The sequence below is a fragment of the Xyrauchen texanus genome, chromosome 33 (assembly GCF_025860055.1).
Source record: "Xyrauchen texanus isolate HMW12.3.18 chromosome 33, RBS_HiC_50CHRs, whole genome shotgun sequence".
In the NCBI taxonomy this organism is placed as follows: Eukaryota; Metazoa; Chordata; class Actinopteri; order Cypriniformes; family Catostomidae; genus Xyrauchen; species Xyrauchen texanus.
This window is the reverse complement of record NC_068308.1, coordinates 29086366-29103353: the sequence shown is the minus strand read 5'-3', so window position 1 is coordinate 29103353 and position 16988 is coordinate 29086366. Positions and strand designations below refer to the sequence as shown.

At 37.6% G+C, this 16988-nt stretch overlaps 1 protein-coding gene across 2 annotated transcripts in view; it reads right to left on the bottom strand.

Annotated features, from left to right (window-relative positions):
* The window catches only part of LOC127626747 (RNA binding protein fox-1 homolog 3-like), a 649289-nt gene extending 633015 nt beyond the window's left edge, over window positions 1-16274 (bottom strand). For both annotated transcript variants that reach the window (XM_052102758.1, XM_052102757.1), the window contains exon 1: window positions 15957-16274. The gene's annotated coding sequence lies outside the window, so the exon portion shown is untranslated. The remainder of the gene's footprint in view (window positions 1-15956) is intronic.
* Window positions 16275-16988: the final 714 nt, after the last annotated feature.

Below are 16988 nucleotides of genomic sequence, written 5' to 3'. Positions count from 1 at the left end.
TTTAGCTGCATTTGGTTTTAATCCTGAATTTGTTTCTATGTTAAAGGTTTTGTACTGTGAAGTTGAAAGTATATTGAAAGTTAATGGTGACTTATGCGCCCCTTTCAAAGTTTTTAGAGGTGTTCGACAAGGGTGTGCCTTGTCTGGTATGCTCTATGCTTTGTCAATAGAGCCTCTTTTAAACCAGTTAAGAACAGATTTGCATGGAGTGTATATTACAAATTGTCCAAATGTATTTAATCTATCAGCATATGCTGATGATGTTGTTATTTTAATTAATTGTCAGAGAGATGTGGATTTGTTGCTTAAAATATTAAAAGAGTTTAAAATGTGTTCTTCTGCTAAGGTAAACTGGTCTAAAAGTGAAGCCATACTGGTTGAGAACTGGTTAAGTGGAGAACCAAACCTCCCAGATGTTTTAACCTGGACTAAGGTAGGTTTTAAATACCTTGGAGTGTTTTTGGGAAGTGAAATGACTGTACAAAAAAACTTTGAAGGGGTTGTTGAAAAAGTAAAAGTTCGCCTCGACAAATGGAAGTATTTACTTCCCAAAATGTCTTATAGAGGGCGTACATTGATTATTAATAACCTGGTAGCATCTTCTCTCTGGCATCGCTTAATTTGTGCTGATCCTCCAGGTCTTTTGTTAAAAATTCAGTCAATTTTAATCGATTTTTTTTGGGACAAGCTGCACTGGGTTCCAAAAGCTGTTCTGTATTTGCCCAAGGAAGAGGGAGGGCATGGACTTATACATTTACAGAGCAGAATAGCAGCTTTCCGACTCCAATTTGCACAGAGACTTTTAACTGGACCAGTGGACTCAAGCTGGAAATCAATAGCTTTCACAATTCTGCAGAATTTTGAGGGATTAGGCCTGGACAAGTCTTTGTTCTGGTTGAACCCTAAAAAGATGGACTTGTCCAAGTTACCCAGTTTTTATCATAATTTTTTTAAAGTTTGGACTTTGTTTATAGTGCAAAAACTGGATAATGCAGGTTCCTTATACTGGACGTTACAAGAACCTTTGATTCATGGTTCACTCTTGGACATATCAAGTAAAGGACCTTTCCCAACACTTGAAGGAATTTTACTCCGTTCTGGTGTAATATCTCTTGGACATCTAGTACGGCTAGCGGGAACAGACTTTAAGAATGTTGATCTGGTAGCTGAACATCTGGGCGTTCGATCAACACATGTAGTAGCTAAACTCCTTGAAAAGTGGAGGTCTGCTCTTACTACGGAAGAGTGTAAACTGCTGGAGGACTATTCTGAGGGATCCATCATTCCGAACTGCGGAGATCATTTTCCTAATCTGCTGTTATCACCTAATTTAGAAGAGTGCAAAGGTGTTTTTTTGTATTCTGAAAATGTGTCACTATTGGATTTAGAGCCGGCTTCTGGAAAAGCCTTGTATAAAAGTTGTGTTAAATCTTTGAATAAAAGTTTTTTAGACAATAAAGTGGATACTCCCTGGCATACCATCCTACAGATGGGAGAGGGCATAAACCCAGAATGGAGAGCTCTGTACAAGTCACCATTAACTAAGAAAATAAGCGATTTACAGTGGAGAATACTACATGGGGCAGTTGCAGTTAATGCTTTTATTTCAGTTTTAAACCCTGGTGTTAGTCATGGTTGTCCTTTTTGTTTGCAGAGAGAGACTGTGTTCCATGCATTTATGCAATGTTTTAGACTGAAGTCTTTGTTTATTGTACTACAGAATTTATTTGTTTGTTTTAGTGAAACATTTTCTGTTAGAGTTTTTATTTGTGGTTTTAAATATGTCCGGAGACACAGGTTTCGGTGTCAACTTTTGAACTTTTTGCTAGGCCAAGCTAAAATGGCAATTTATAATACCAGAAAACATAAAATTGAACGAGACACAAGCTATAATTTAGAGGCAGTGTTTTTCAATTCAGTGAAATCTAGAATTTTAATTGATTTTCGATACTTTAAAGCCATGAAGGATCTTGTTTCTTTTGATCAGATCTGGTGTAATAAGGGGGCTTTGTGTGAGATTATTGATGACAACCTATATTTTTCACCCCTTTTAAGATAATTTTGTCTTGTCTGTTCTGATTTTATTTTAACAATGTGTTAATTGACTGGACGATGTTTTAAATTTTGTAATAAATGGATTTTGAAAATTCAATTCTCTCTCTCTCTAAGTTAACACACACACAGTCCATTTTTTACCTCACAATGTGTAATGCTCTAAACATTATGGGTCTCCAGACTGTTTAAGGCCAGACCAGGCTGCCATCCGGGGAAGAGGCAGTCCTGTGGAGTATGGGATCTGCCTGCAGATGCACTGGTCACTGACTGCTCCTCATGCTGGGGCGGGTCAAACCATGCTCACACTGCCAACCAGGCAATCACTCTCCTGTGCTGAGCTTACAACTTGACTTACAACTCACAGGTGTTAATGGTGTTTATGGCATGACTGGCCAAATTGAGTACACTAGTATATCTCTATAGCCTTGAAATTATATGAAAAACGATTGCTTCATTCCAAATCTATAGTGAGCTATCTACCTGTATGTAAGCAGTATTTTAAGGCATCAGGCACAGACTATGCAAAGTAATTACCAGGCACATGCCGTGGGCTTTGAGACTGGGCAAGTGTGACACTCCTGTTCTACCCACTTCATACGGGCTCGAACCGGTGTCTCCTAAAACACGCCTTAACTGTCGTTTTAAAGTATGTAAAGCTGGGAAATCAAAACTATACGTTAATAGGTTCTTTCAGACAGTTTGTAGGTAAATAAACTATTACGTGGACAGTTTATGTAAAATAAACGATTCACTAATAAGTATAGTGAATACATAATAATTGTATTGAGTTGGTTCGTTTAGACTGTTCATTTAAATGAACTAGTTCATATAATTGATTCACTAATTTGCTTGAGCCCCTGTGCAGCTTTAAAGGGACTTTGCCAAACATCACTGTCTTCTATTTTGTTATATTATATCTTTGTTAGATAAAATGTGGTATTTCTAGTTTTATTAGTTTATGTTAGTATATATATATATATATATATATGTTTAACATCACCCTAATTAAATATATAATTATCAGGTGATACTATTCAATTGAATAAATAAATGAAATCTGATAGTTATATATTAAAAATATTGTCATTAGTAGCTTGTAGCTTGTAAAGCTACAATTTCAAAGAAGCTTCCCCAACAGTGATGTATTCGACGGCACCCTGTTATGGTGGGTTTTTTTTATTTTTTTCACCCACGGGACCCCAATCACTGAAAAATAAATAAATAAAACAAATGATACTGAATACAACCCTTTATTTACAAAGTTTAAGATGCATATAAATATGATTTTATATATATATATATATATATATATATATATATATATATATAATAATTATTAATATAAATATTAATAAATTATATTAACTAATTAAATTAAAACAATGTAGCCTTCAAGTGTTTCTTAAGTTAGCATTGTTTCAAGCTTTTAATGTAATTATTTAAGAGCCATCAATAAAATAGAGAAGAGAATAAACAGCGCTTTAGGCTTTCCAGTTACAGAAGCAATTCTTCTTCTTCTTTCGGCTGCTCCCGTTAGGGGTCGCCACAGCGGACCATCTGTGATCTGCATATTTGACTTGGCACAGGTTTTTTTTTCCACCGTATGCCCTTCCTGACGCAACCCCCAGTGGCCGAGGGGACTCTCACTCATACCTACAGGGCAAATTAGAGTCTCCAATTCACTTAACCTGCATGCTTTTTAACTCTTCATTGAGGAGTGTCTCATCTTTCACTGATTTTTGTCCCATCTGTTTACACTCTTGCAATACATTAGCTGTTTGTTTACATTAACATCATGTCAAGAGGGGCACTTTGACCAAAAAGCATGTTTGACTGTTCACGCGTGCAGCTTCATTTAGCGCTCTACAGAGCTTGCGTGGGCATACGCATGTGAGTGTTTCAAAGCAGCCGCCTGTAGTTAAACAGCACATGGGTACATGGTGCTGCCGGTACTTTTAACATCAGTTGTGGTGGAAACCAGTTTGGAAATGACTGATATAGGCAGTAGACAGCAAGAAAGCTCACTAGGTTTAGAAACAGAGACTCACTGCTGTACTGCTTGGGTCATTTTACCATGTGCTACCAAAATTTGCTACAAGTCACATGGTTACCTATCTGTGACAGGGTGGAGGGCGGGGCCGGGTAATAATTTTACACACCCGGCCCCTTATCAGGCTAATCAAGCCTCCGAGAGGGATAAAGGCAGACTGCGGACGGTGGTGCGACAGAGAGAGAACATTTACGGGCAGCTGTCCATCCTATGTGTGTGTTTGTGTCTTTTGGTTTATTTCATCATTAAAATTTTATTTATATTGTCAAGACGGTTCTCGCATCCTCCTTTCCATTGAACTGCTTTGCACTATCATTACTGAGTAGAAAATGCTATATTTATTTTCCCTGCTGCCCATGCCAGCCAGGTCTCTTACTAACTAGCCATATACCAGTTCGCCTATTTTCTTCTCTCTAACCTCAGGACAGTTATTTTTTTTTTCAGTCTCCCTATCTTTCTACCACAGCCCTCTGAAATACCCACCAAGGCCACACAGCAGATCATGCCAGCGCGAAAGCCGTCGCCCTAGTCCTTATTACAGCAGCTTCCGCAGCACTCTAATCACTGACACCAGATCCGGCACACAAAGAGAGAGAGAAGAGAGAGAGAGAGAGAGAGAGAGAGAGAGAGAAAAGAGAGAGCGAGAGTGCTCGTTAATGGCCAGGGTCTGTGTGTCCGCGACGGCTGCTATATTAACTAGCTTTTCCGCCTGTTTTGGTGGATTCAGGCGAATCAGGAGTGTCTCTCTGGGGGCCAGAGCAGCCGTATCCCTCCCTTGACACACAATGATAACCAGTGCTTTCACAGGACTGGTAGGGCCCTGGACACACTTGCTCTCACACACACACACACACACACGGACACACACACAAATCCAACATCAAACGGACTGTGAATAAAGCTAGTCTTTACCCCAGCTAGTTTGCTTTTTTATTTCTCCCCTCTGTGAAGGGGAGGAAATTGTTGGCTAAGCTGCCTTTTGTCTGGGCGTTTCAGAGGCACAGTCCGAACACTGGTGCCTCAATTCTCAGCTGAGGTACATCATTTAGGATGCAGTTTGCACATTCAGTGGGAAAGTTATGACCTCTATCCAGGCGCTGCAGTGATGTTTTCGTGCCTTATGATATCATATACAGTAGGCCTACTTCGCACACTTTTCACTGTATAATCTACATTGTGTGGTAGATGGAGGGTTTTTGACAGTAAAGACTCAAGGATAGCATTTGTATTATCCAGTATAGGACCACACAATCTCTGTGAGTCTGACTATCAAAGCCGCTCCTTGGAGGGCATGGATTCAACTGCAATAGTCTTGGCAGTCACATATGGAAATGCAGCCTAACTGAATACTGGGGATTACACGAGAGCTGTCATCAACACACGTCGCCAAAGGTTGTTGCTGCTGTTAGATGCATTTTTACAGCCTTCCTCTGAGCTTGGCTCCCTTTTAACAATTTATCCCAAATTTGATGGGAAAACATTGACTGACAATGATAAAAGACAATTTCGGTGACAACATCATTGGCCATCTTAAAATGTTATTTTTACAGTTTTTTTTTTAAAGATCCCCATTCAAGCTAAATATCAACTACAGTTGACTTGTTTTTGCCAATTAGTGTAATATGTAAGAAATAATGTACAGTCAAGTGATTATTACAAAATATACAGACATGGTGATCACAGTGTCCCCATCAAATTATCCTAAAGTTTTATCTCTTATATTTGTATACATTTTGAAAGAGGTGTGAACATTGATGAGACAAAAGAGAAATGCAAACTCATGCATTGTCTCAACTACATATACTGTTTATTAAACCTCTGATTAATGGGTTATCAGCAGTCTTCCTTTTCCTTTGCTTTCTATCTTGTTTCTGAACAACAATCTAAATTGAGAAATGAAATTATTTGGTGACTAAAAACAGATATTTGGCTCTTTAATGTTTCAGTTAAGGAGCCAATGGCTCCTAAGTCATTTTTTTAGTCTGGAGCCCTGATCTTGTAATAACAACGAAAATAAAGTTGTAATCAGCTAATACTAAGTCCTGCAATTAATAATGGCAATGTGGCACAATGATGATTTCAATATATTAAGTTCGATTTGGAAAGCGAAGCAATACAGTGCCATACAGTGTGAGTGAACTTGCGGTTATTACATTTGTAGCAAGTGCCTAGTTACGGATATTAGCAAGGTGGCTTGCTATCCAGAAGAAAAAAGAAAAGAAAAACATGCATTCATTTTTAAATGTTCAGGTTTCTTATTAAACTTCTTTATTAGTTTATTTAGTTTGGTATTGAAAAAAGTAATTAAACATGTTATCAAGAGAACAACAAAGTTTGTTTATCTTTAAACCTGGTTTTGTAATGTAATTCAATACCGTGACAAAAGCTCCAGCAATTATCGTAATGTGAAAATGTTATACTGTCACATGCCTAGTGATCATTATACAAAAATATTTTACCATAATGAAGCAAATGAGTAACCAGAATAAAGTATTCCAGTGTAATACAAAATATGAAATAAACAGATTTGCTATAATGTCCACCATTTGACTTGCTCTGAAATATGTTTGCAAATATTTATAACAGGTGGTCAATGGTGCAAATGCTGTGAGTGACAGCAGTTCCGGTGGCTTTCTAAATAGACAGATGATCAAACAGAAGGCTTTTGATGCAGTTCCATCCAAAAATATGAGCAGCATGACAAGCTATGACAAGAAGATGAGTCATTGTTTCCAGACCCACAAATCACTCTATACTTCAAATATCTATATATTTTGTGTCCTAACTATATATATATATATATATATATATATATATATATATATATTCTTTTTTTTTTTATATATATAAACAAAACAGCAATGCTCAACAGACAAATCATATGATATAGCTGTCTCTGCAGTAGCCCCATGACGTCTGACATTGAGTGTGTTTACATAGACACTAGAAAGCAGCATATTGCAAGAACGCGGCTTATTGAGAGAAAGCTGCGTTCCTGTTTACATGTACTATATAAGCGGCGTACTCTTATCTTGTGTATACATGTGGCTTGGTGAGAAAGCAGCATTCTCAATAGCAACGTAATATCCCCGTAACTTAAATAACAAATAAGGCATCTGAGAAAGACTTTGCTATTTTACTTTCTGTTGCTTCCATTTATTTTCAGATATTCCACAGTTGTTGCTGTGTTTGTTTCCTTAACTTTCTATTTTCGGTTGCGATCTGCAGCGGAATTGCACAGCAATAGTGGGGTTTTCTATCTTATGTAAAACACTGGTATTCCCCCAATGTACAAGTGCATATACACAGAGGTAAAGGACAGTCGATATACACTGGTGTTTATAAATGAATATAGTTTATTGTGAATGTGAATGTGAAGTCTTTCTGCTTTGTTTATTTCTAGTTTGGCTCCATCCGATGATGTGTTACCCAGGTCTGGTCACGCACATGCAGACTCTTCAAAAACCTGTGAGAATGGTGCTTATGTGTTTACATGGCCAGATAAGCCACGTTCTCCAGGAGAAACCTTGGTGTGTTATACCGCTTTTTTTAATCCCTTAAGTGGGGTAAGGAAACCTGCATTCTAGTTTACATGGCATTTTAGAATGTTGCTTTCTACAAAAACCCTTTCTTAAAGGTGTAATATATTTACTGTACTAAAGCATAACATTTGCATAATATGTTATCAGATATTTAGGAAACATGCTACATTGAAATAATGGACAATTCTGCGAAAACAATGCTACAGACAGTGTATTCAACTTTGAAATGTCCATTTCGAGATGTTCTGGCTGGAATTTCTGTTTGTGTTTTGGCCTTTGTGATCCCACCCACTGCCCATTTCCTAATAGTATTTTGACACCCCGGGTTGCCAGATTTGAAACAAGTTATCACGCTGCAGCCATGGAAGCCAGCAATACATCTACGTAACTAACATTGACAGAGTTATAAAAAATCCACATGAGCTGGTTTATAATTTGCAAACAATAAAAACATTGCCAAAGTTTACATTAGCTGATCAACTTACAGGGTAAGGCAGTCGCTTGTCATTGTCAGTTTGCTCGCTCCTGTTGCGTGTCCTCAACCTGGCAACCCGCTTGAGCTTAGAGTCTGGGGAGGAGGGGGCGGAGGAGACAACTCTCTCCAATATTTAGAATTTGGACTGCAGTCCAAATAAATGCTTAATGTCAATGTTACATATTGCTCCGTTAAGTGCATGTAAACGGGGTCAATTAAACCTTTTAGTTTAAACCTTGTGGTTGCAACAAAATTGCAAATCAATGCTGATAATCTGATAATCAATTTAAAGTTGATTTAAGTTATTTTTTTTAATTGTTTAAATCCTCCTATCCCAACTTAATACACAGAGACAACTGTAAGTTAGCTTGATTTTCCTTCCCTGTTTGGGGCGGGACTGGGGTGGAATCTGTTTATCCATCTGATGGAAGATGGGGAAGTGTTCAGGAAACTTTTTTGAAAACTATATTTATTTTTGCTGATAAGTTTTGTGCAAATATTGGTGCAAAAATGACACTGTTTACCTTTAAAAAATGCATTTTCATATTCTGTACTGGGTAATCCAGAACTGATTGAGAGTTTATAAAATAAACTGCAATTTAATTTATTACCTAACAAAAATACAGTGGGGTCACTACTCCATGTAAATTCATGCGCTGTAGACTTCAAAACAGAAATCAGTTTAATCAAAGAACAGCAATGCTGTGAATAAGTCACAAATTAATGTAATCATGGATTTCAAAATATTGTTATACAAACAGGGATAAAAAGTATAACAAATGTTAGTGCACTGTCTTCATGTGCTTTACCTTAACAAAAGTGTGAGTGAGCTGGTGTGTGGTTGGGGGGGGGGTCTGAGTGTGACAGATTTATCTCCCCTCGCTCAGGCTGGATGAGAGGGGCTCATAAATAAACAGGGAGAAGGAAGAGAAAGCTCTCCATTGAAAATAAACAAGTAGGTCCTTTAGACCTGCATCAGTCAGTCGCTGGGCTACTGTGACAGCAAGGGGTCCAAGGTGAGGTTAGGCTGGTTCCATTTAACCCTGGACTTGCATTGCTCAGCCGCATTCAGCTAACACATAATTAGGTTCAGATTATGAACAGATATTTTTACAACTACAATTAGTCAATATGTGAATTCAACGGGGATAGATAATCCGTATGTGCATTTTCACACTACCTGGATGATTTATGTACTGCTACGGGGAACAGACAGGCTATTTGTCCTCCAACATATCTCATTTAGGCTATAGGGTTGGTTGATAAACTTGATAATATACCATAATATAAAGAAGAATAAATGTACATGTATAAGGTTGTTTTTCATGCTTTTTGTATTGATAGGACAGTGGAGGAGGACAGGAAATTAGATGGGAGGGGTGTGGAATTGGGACAATCTGGACTTCACCGCAGACACGCTATGGCCCTTACCATCATACTGGCTGATTTTTTTGTGATACCATATTTTAAACCTAAAAAAACCCTCAAAGGTTAAGTGATGGTACATGCTTCTGGATAAGCCAGTTTTTGAACTTCTGTTTGTATTGTATTTTTACAATCTTACAATCAATGATTTATAGTCAATACATTTTTTACTGTACCATCGATGCTGATGTGATTACATCATTCACAATGTTTAATGGCATGAGTAGCTCTCTCCCAATTAAAAGACATTAAATATGAAATATTTTACCTTTTTTCTGATAATCCATACTACTTGAATACTTCATGTTTTGAATCAAATGATGTAAAGTTTTGATTCATCTAGGAGCTGGTCGTTTTAGTTTATTGCTTATTAAATGTCTATGGAAAAACTAAATGGAAATATATTTCTTGAATCAAGGCAGCTAGAAAACTGTCCGGTTGCTGTTGTTTCATACTGCCATGGTTTTTCAATCAGTAGTTTGTTCACAATTCAGGATTTTTCCACGGACCCCCTGGCTATCTGAGACTCTGGTTATTTGCGGACCCCGGCATGAGGAACAATGTCTAGAACACACTGTGACACAGCTCAGACGCACATATATTTCTCACTTTCATCTGTCAACCGTTATTATCAACATTAATATTTGTTGCCAAACCATTCTAAAAAAAGAAAGAAAAGCAAACTCCCCTAAAAACAAACATATTCTGCAAGAACAGAATATATTTATTGAAACAGTTAAAAACATAAAAATAGTGACCAGATTTTTTTATTTTTTTTTATCATATTTCAAATAATTCATTTGTTGAGTTTGGGTAGGAGCCCTCTAACAACTAAAATATTCTTTGTGTGAATGAACTGGTCTGTAGCCAAATGCAAACTCTACTTCAACTGAAGGAATGCCAGTCCAGTTTCCCAATGATTCAATGGAATCAATTTGGCACTAGTTCTGACATGTCTTTGTTAGTATAAAACTATTTATTCTTGCTCTTTAGACAATCCTACACAACAGTAATTAATAATTTATAGGACTATACCACTGCTATAATAGCTATACAATAAGTACACGACAGCCCTGTCCAACAATATGCTTCCCTGCAGACCTATAATAACGGTATAGAATAAGGCACAAGTCTTTGAAACCTAATGATCTCTCAAGTATTTGAGTGCAGAATGTAGAAAGAAAGTTCCCCCCTCTAAATATAATTGATTATTATTGGTCATGCATGTATCTGGTGAACTGAAAAAGGCAATAAAAAGCCTAGGTTATGTCTTTATTTCAGCCCTCTGATATGTGATCGCTTTCGATCTTATGGCAAAGAACCATAATATCTGCAATATAAACCTAGAAATTGGTTGAAAGTCATCACTACCATTGAGGATACAAATGAAAACTTCAAAATACTGTAACTCATTCTGACAGGTGCCATCAACACAAATTCATAAAAATTACCAAATAAATAAGAATTGAATGCTGTGATACAGAATTAGGAAACATACTTGCGCCAGTTTTGAGAAATCAAGTAACTTGCTAAAAAGCTAATTTCACTTTATAGCAGCACTCTTTGGTAACATATGGATGAACCTTTCTAAACATGTGGTACACACATTTCATGCCATTTTTCATGTGACGTGTCTCAGCAGGACTTTGTCATCATATGGAGAAACGGCACAGTAGACAAGCCTCTAATGGGGAAATCATAAAAACACATGCACATAGGGAAGTAAGAAAAAGAAGAAGAAAAAAGCAGAGAGCTCAATTAGCTGCCAGTAGATGTTTGTTTCTATTAAAGTGTGATAATAGTAGTAAAACAGTACTTAAATAGTACTAAAGTGCCATTTATGTATGAGTACAGTGGAATTCTCAGACCTCTCATATGCAAGACAGTACACAAAATATAGTATAAGTACAAGCAACATAGAAAGATTCTGAGTTTGAAGTGTAATAAATACACAGAAATACAACAAAAATAATGAACAATAAATTGTAACCCGCTCACACACACACAAGACGAGACAGTCACAATGTAAATCAAAACTGCTTTTTATTGTAAAGAGCAGGCGAAGGTACAGTGGGGAAAATCCAGAGGGAGAATGGTCGAGGTAAGCGTAGGGTCGAGAGCCGGGGAATCAGGATATAACAAAAGGGCAAATCTACAAATAGAGTGGTCAAGGAAAGCAAGGGGTCAAAGCCGGGGTATTCAGAATAAGAATGACGAGAGAAATCTAACTAGTAGAATAAACAGGGGGGCTAAGGGAACACTGGAGCTGGCAAGCTAAGAGGAAGACAAGAGGAGTTCAAAACTAGACGAGACTAGCGGGGGGCAAAGACACGGGAAACTAAATACAATAACCAACCGGAGTAAGACGAAAGGGCAGTGATATATATAGGGGAAAGTGCAGGTGTAAACAATGAAAGGTGATGAGACGAGTACAGGTGAAACTAATGTGGAGATGAGACGAGTGCAGGTGTACATAATGTTCTGGCGATTGGGAGCGGGCATGTGAGCCCGAGGGGGGAGATAGTGTACGAGCATGTGAGCTCGTAGGAGCAAAAACGAGCGTGCAAGCTCGAGCGAGCAAAACGGGCGTGGAAGCCCGAGGGAGCAAAACGAGCGAGGAAGCTCGAGGGGGCGGAGCGAGGGAGCGGGGTTTGTGACATAAATAAAAAGTAGGATCTTGTAAATTATATTGAAAATTCAGCAGACCTCTTTGTACAGTAGGTTCTTAACTGATGGGTATTCTGATAGCAGGAAAAAACAATGCAACATAATCAAATGCAACTAGCAATATAATCTTTTAGAATAGTAAAATAAATAGGCTTATCAACTTTTAAAAGAGAGGAAAAAGGCTTCCTATACAGTATCTTTAGTTATGTCAAATGGTGTGGGTCCAATCAAATTCTACAGTGCAAAATTAAACTTGATAATATGACTAAATCTATTACAATAGTGTTCGGTTGGTAAATGGCACTTCAGCTGTTGTTTGTGCATATACAAAGAATGCTAATTTTCCTATTGTCATGTTCTGTTCTACCTATATCATGTCAATAATATTGCATATCAAAGGGCATATGCAAGTTTGTGGTAGTATTCATTTATTTCAATGTTTGATAAACTACACTCACTGAGCACAGTATTAGGAACACTATGGTCCTATTAAAGTGCATGACATGGTGTTCTGATGCTGTAGCCCATCTGCCTCAAGGTTCGACATGTTTTGCATTCTGAGATGTTGTTCTGCTCATTACAATTGTACAGAGTGGTTATCTGAGTTTCCGTAGCCTTTCTGTCAGCTCGCACCAGTCAGGCTATTCTCCGTTGAACTCTCTCATCAACAAGGGGTTTAAGTCTGCAGAACTGCTGCTAACTGGATGCTTTTTGATTTTGACACCAGCCCATCTGCAACCAACAATCATGCCATGTTCAAAATCACTGAGATCACATTTTTCCCAATTCTGATGGTTTATGTGAAAATTAACTAAAGCTCCTGACATGTATCTGAGTGATTGTATGCATTGCACTGCTGCCACACGATTGGCTGATTAGACAATCGCATGATTAAGAAGGTGTATGTAAGATGTTGTTCCTAATAAAATGCAGTCCATCATTTCTAAAGTCCAGAAATTAAACAGACGTCTTCATTTTTTTACATTATTTTTTTCATATTTTGTTATGTTGCAGCCTTATGCTAAAATGCTTAAATAAAATAATATCAATCTACACTCCAAACCCCATAATGACAAAGCAAAAAACATATTTTTGATAACTTTGCAAATATCACATTAACATAAGTATTCAAACCCTTTGCTATGACACTTGAAATTTAGCTCAGGTGCATCCCATTTCTCTGGATCATCTTTGAGATGTTTCTACACTTTGATTCGTTTTGATTTGAGTCCACCTGTGGCTAATACAATTGATTGGACATGATTTGGAAAGGCACACACCTATCTATATAAGGTTTTACAGCTGAAAATGCATATCAGAGCAAAAACTTCCTGCGGAGCTCAGAGAAAGGATTGTATCGAGGCACAGATCTGGAGAAGGCTATAAAAAATTAAAATAAAAAATCGGCAGCATTGAAGGTTCCCAAGAGCACAGTGGCTTCCATAGATCTTACATGGAAGTTTGGAACAATCAGGACTCTTCCTAGAGCTGGCTGCCTGGCCAAACTGAGTAAACAGGGCATCGAAGGGCCTTGGTAAGAGAGGTGACCAAGAACCTGATGGTTAATCTCTTTGAGCTCCAGAGATCAAGTGTGGAGATGGAAGAAACTTGCAGAAGAATAACATCACTGCGACATTTCACCGATCGGAATTGAGGCCAAACCTTTCAATCTTCTTTTCATCAGACCAGAGAAACTTGTTTCTCACAGTCTGGGCATTCTTTAGGTGCTTTTTTGCAAATTCTAAGTTGGCTTTTATGTGTCTTACACTGAGGAGAGCCTTTCTGGCCACTCTGCCATAAAGCCCAGATTCCAATGGTTTTTGCTATGTCATTATGGATTATGGAGTGTAGATTAATGTGAAAAAAAATATTTAAGGGATTTTAGCACAAGGTTGCAACATAACACAATGTGAAAAAAATGAAGGGGTCTGAATACTGTCTGAATGCACTGTAGGAAGCTATTGAATGTATGTTAAATATAACAAATATACTATATAATAACTAAGGTGCAAAGATCATGTGTGTAACAGAGAAAGGCATGGCGACAAGTTGTTACCAATGCTATTGATTGAGAAGTCGAGTAAAAGCTGTTCCTGAGTCGGCTAGACTTTGCTTTGATTCCATATAAGAATGTGTTATACATTTCCAGATAGACTTTCCAAATATGAAAAAGTCTTCTAGAAGAATTTTAAACAACATTATATAAAAAATTATGAACATATGATACCTGTTCCTTAACAAATTTCACACACGTTCCACTAACAAATTTTTTACGTTTAGTTTAAGCTTTCCAAACAATATCATTATTATGTTTTTACTCCAAACCATTGTTGATATATAATTGCTTAAATGATGGCTGAAATAATAATTTCAATACCTTACTTTTCACTGTAGTGCATAAAAAACCAAATGTGTCTCTCGGACAAAATTACTCAAAATGATGGAGCAGGTCACATATATGTTCTATTATGCTACCATCATTGTCACCGATATACATTTCTTTCACAGACATCATAAATACGCCTATACCATTTTAAATTGATTGCTCTTTCTAACAACTTCGAAAATATTTGTTTTAAACTTGATTTAGTTTCCTGACTGTTCAGAGGCTAAGGGTAACACAGTGTTCTTGCTTTAGTTATCAGCTATGCTACACTGCTTGAGCAAACCATCACAAGCAAGCCGAATGTGACACGCTGTTCTGTCTCACTGTCTGTATCTCTTTCTGTCTCTCACTCTCTGTCCGGTCATCCAAAGAGGCGGCAAACCTCTCACTTTCTTACTCGTCCAACACACAAACAAAACACCACTCTATGACACAGCACTCAGTAAATGGTGATGCATGTAAATATATCTTTCTACATACTGTATACAAATGTTAAAACAATAAATGTCCAATTATATGAACAGAATCTCATTCAAAATTGTGAGTTAGACGATACAACCATACACAGCAGATTTCATTTTCATCTAATTATATATTTACGTTAAATCCACAAAAAGGTTGAATACAGAATCCTTTATGTAAAGAATAAATAAAGGAGTCTGAAGTATCCAAACTGCACAATAGCACCACTTCACACACTGTCCCTCTGAACTAAAACGTGATAAAGAAATATGGATGGCACTCTATGAAATGATGTCTTGGCTTTTTCATTTTCTACTGTTTTTTTTTTTTTTTATCCACTCTGCCTTAAATTTCATATAAATGCAAGAATGTGAAATTTAGCAGTGCCAGTGTGACAGATAAGTGCCCTGGTTCCAGGACAAAATGAAGAGCAAGGTGTACTTTTGAATTACACATGTGTGAAAATACGACTACTGAATCTCCATACACAGTTTTGCATGTGTTGAGTGCCACTTTAATTTATTAAACCACTGTGACAATAAATACTCATCACAATGCCAGGGGACATGTGTTCCATCAGAATGAAACAAATCATTCAGTGTCAGTCTAAACAACCAGTTTCTCTTCTTTATCCTAAACAACAAGAATAGTTTTATCAAACGTTAAAAAGCAGATTGGCATCAAACGTTGATGCCAAACGTTGATGCCAATGTGCCAACGTTTTATCAAACGTTAAGGCATCTTCCTTTGAAGATGCCTTAACATAAAATGGTTCATAAAACATTCAAATACCATATATATATATATTTAATTCAACCATTTATATGCTGTTTCCACGTATGTGTGAGTGTGTCAGTGTGTGTGGAAGTGAAAGTAAGAGACTCGTGTACTCACAGTTTGAGCTGTCAGGTCACTCAGGTCTGGTGCTGTATCACACGCTCATCCCTTCAATGTTTATCCCACCATAGGACAGAGAGAAAGAGAGAGCAAGAGAGGGAGAGTGGGAGAGTGAGAGAGAGTGAGAGAGATAGAGAGAGGGTATTTCGTTTTCTCCACCTCTATACACACAAGTACAACTGAAAAAAAAAAAAGAGAGAGAGAAAGTAGGGTGGTTTTCGAAGCGATCAGCTTGCCGCTCCTGGTAGACAGCGAGTGTTCGATTCAGTAGTGCTGCTTCTTTGGCGTTCTGTGTGTGTCTTCACACATAGCCAATAGCCCAGTGCGGTCAACCACACGCATCTGCGGTGCGTGTATGTGTGTTTATGTTCACACATACAGGATGTGTGTGTGTGTGTGTGTGTGTAGTGGGTGTGTTGGAGGGGTGGGGGTGCATTGGCTTTCACTTACTGGATGCGTCTTACACTGTAAGAATACATGAGAGCTAGAGGGAGATAGAACAGGAGAGAATACAGAGAAGAGGGTGGGAGGGGCGGACTGAGAGAAAGGAGGGAGGAGGAGAGAGAGAGAACGCGGAGGTGGAGAGGATGCACTGACAGTTTCACGCGAGCCCTTCTCGGAAGGCTCCCACCGCTAATGCAGGCTGACAGGTACTGAACAAAAGTGACGAAAGGCAGCAATAACCCTCTATTCGTTTGCATCATCACTTCCTCAATCTCTAATCCACACTAAATGTATACCATCTCATTGACACAACACATATGGGCACATATGAATATTCAACAGTGACTTTTTTTTTCTTTTCTCTTTTACTGTACCAGTACATACATCCAGGAATACAAGCATGCATGTTTAAAATTTGTGATTTATGACCGGCATGCATATATGTAGTATATATTTACATACTGTATAATTATGCAATTTATATGCATTATAGTTTATATTAAATTATTCACATATAACATTTCATAACAAATTAAAGCTTTAAACCACTGTCAACAAATGGAAGTAAATCTCTCTCTCTCTCTT